We start from the raw sequence: 3292 nt of genomic DNA on the forward strand, positions 1-3292 counted from the left end.
AGCTTGAGAAATGCTGAGCATGTTCTTCCTTTTTGGTTTTCTAATTCCAAATCTTTGCACATTTTGTTATAATAATTGGCTTTATCTTTCCGAGCTGATCTTTGAAATCTTCGGTTCAGCTCTTGGACCTCCTCATTTCTTCCATTTGCTTTAGCATCTTTACACTGGAGAACAAGTTTCAAGGTCTTTTCTGTCATCCATTTTGACGTTTTTCTTCTGTCTTGTTCCCTTAATGACTTTTTGCTTTCTTCCTGTATAATATTCTTGATGTCATTAATAACACTTCTGGTCTTCGGTCTTTAGTGTTTAATGCATCAAATTTGTTCTTCAGATGATCTCATTCAAGGTCATATTTTGGCTCTCATGGACTTGTTTTCATATTCTTCAGTTTCAGTTTGAATTTGTACATGCGTAATTGATGGTCTGTTCTACAGTCTGCCCCTGGCCTTGTTTCCACTGATGATATGGAGCTTTCCCATCGTCTCTTTCCGCAGATGTAGTCCATTTGATTTCTATGTATTCCATTTGGTGAGTTCCATGGTTATAGTAATCTCTTATGCTGTCTAAAGAAGGTATTTGAAATGAACAAATCATTGATTTTGCAGAATTCTTTCATGTGTTTTCCAGCATCATTTCTATCACCAAGGCCATATTTTCCAACGACTGATCCTTCCTCTTTGCTCCTAACCTTTGCATTCCAATCACCAATAATGATCAATACATTTTGATTGCATGTTTGATCAATTTCAGATTGAATAAGTTGGTAGAATTCTTCTATTTCTTCCTCACTGGCTTTAGTGTTTTGTGAATAAATTTGAAAAATAGTGATATTAACTGCGCTTTCCTCTAGGCACATGGATATTATCCTATCACAGACAGTGTAGTACCTCATGACTGATCTGGATATGCTCTTTTAAACTGAAGATAAATACTGTAGGGATAATTTTAGGAGACCAACATGTCAGAAACTGATTCTCTTTTGTTTAATTCTGTAAAGGAAATGTTGAATGCAAATTGTTTAGAAAAAAGAATAATTTCATTTTTCCATGAGTTTTTTGAATCTCTCTCATGTAATAAAGCAGAATGTTTACTGTGAAATTGCATATATTATAGTGAGATTTTTATTAAATTCAAATAAATAGCCTCAAGGTGATTAAATTTGAGCCCACTCAACTTATTTTATTACTAAGCTAATAATACAAACTCATCAAAAAGCACATGTTCGTTTTGTTTATGTTTGGCTTTTTGTTTACATAAATAGAGATTCTATCTGGCTTCAGAGGTTAGTATTTTACTTAAATGTTTTATAAGCCAAAACTAATAAAGATATTTTTAAGAAATTGCATTTGGATAACATTTTCTTTTTTTTAATTTGAAATCATGTACATTACACAATTCCTGGTAGTAGTAATGAGAACTCTTAGTGTTTTTTTCTGAAAAATGACACAAAATTTCTTATATATTTGGCTTTTTAAAAATTTGTATTAAAAAAGAAATTCTACTCACTAGTAATGACAAAAGCAGGAGCAGAGACTCTAAAAATACTTTATACATAAACCTGTACATTACCTTTATTTTACAGATATAGGGAGTGACTTCAGTTAACTGTTTCAAATGCAAGCAATGTGTTTGTAAACAATTATAAACAATTATAAACATAATGTTTTTATAAAAATTTATAAACATAATGTTGTTGTTGTTAAGTGTTGTCAAGTTGCTTCTGACCCATAGTGACCCTGTATAGGGTTTCCAAGGAGCAGCTGGTGATCCTGCAGTTCAAACAGTTTTGCAGTCTGGTGCATTAACCCACAGCGCCACATCAGGACTCCATATTACACAATGGTGGTGGTCGTGGTGGTGATGTGTCGTGGAGTAGGTTCCAACTCATAGCGACCCTGTTCAGGGTTTCCGAGGCTGTAAATCTTTACGGGAGCAGAAAGCCTCATCTTTCTCCCGCAGAGCGGCTGATAGTTTCAAACTGCTGACCTTACGGTTCGCAGCCCGATTCGTACATAATAGATGAATGTAAGTGATGTATGGTTTTGGGGCTATGTTGCTTCTTAAAAAAACAAAAATTGAAAAATCAGATCCAATGTGAAAGTTTTATTTCTATCGGCTCAACCACTGTAGCTACTTACTGGTGTTCCTGTGAAAAAGAAAAAAAAAATGTTTTTCTATTAAGAGTTAAAATATTATTATATCAGCTACATCATTTAAAGTGGCTTTGAAAAACACTTGCATATACCCAGTCATTACAATCAAGTATCTATGCGAACAAGGTTACATTGCTACTAAAAATAAGAAATCAGAGGTTATTTAGAAGGCCCAATCAGAACCAAAGAAATGTGATACTCAGAAATCAATGCTTTCTGCAGTAGTAATCAGTAGATTCAAAATAAAAATACATGAGAAAAACAATACCTCACACAGTCACCATGAAAGATTTAAATGGAATATTGGGTTAAGCATGTGTTGAAAAGTCCCTGCATATGTGTAACCACCAAGTGAAATGAACTGTGGGTAAAACTGTCTTTCAAAGTTAGGAGATTTGCAGAACAAAAAGGATCAAATAGGTTTTATGCAATAATTTTTATGGTCTTTACTACTTAATCATTATTGACATTAGATTGTTATTTCTTCTTCCAAATATTTTGTCATTATAAATAATAAAACCTATATAGATATACATACCCCATAAACCTTTAGAAAAATAAAAATTGATAAATTAATGAGTATTGCTGGTTTGATTGTTTCACTGGATTGACTTGTTTGGATTGATATATAGACTTAGTTCTCCACTAGCATCCCATGCTGCACCTAAATATGAGCTATTCACTTAATTTAGAAAATATTATGGTTTCTCTATATTTCCCATCCCACCACTCCTCTGTTAGTTTGTGTCTTATGTGTTGCTGTGATGCTGGAGACTATGCCATTGGCATTTTAAAAATCAGAAGGGCCATTCATGGTGGACAAACGTCAGCAGAATTTCCAGAGTAAGACAGAATAGAAATAACGAGAGGTTGACCACTTTTGGATGGTTAGCCATTGAAAGCCTTATGAATCACAGCATAACACTGTCAGACATAGTCCCGGAAAAGGAGTTCTTCAGTTTGAAAGGCATTTAACTATAAATGTGGAAGCACTAACACCTCAGAGTTGACTGAATCAATAGAACAAAGCTTTCAAGACCTTCATTTGCTGATAAGGGACAAATAAAAAATGGGAAGAAATGGCTGCAAACATCCATTAATAATCAGACTGTGGAATGAATGAATTATAGATCTAGGAA

The sequence above is a fragment of the Chrysochloris asiatica genome, unplaced genomic scaffold (genome assembly GCF_000296735.1).
Source record: "Chrysochloris asiatica unplaced genomic scaffold, ChrAsi1.0 scaffold00049, whole genome shotgun sequence".
In the NCBI taxonomy this organism is placed as follows: domain Eukaryota; kingdom Metazoa; phylum Chordata; class Mammalia; order Afrosoricida; family Chrysochloridae; genus Chrysochloris; species Chrysochloris asiatica.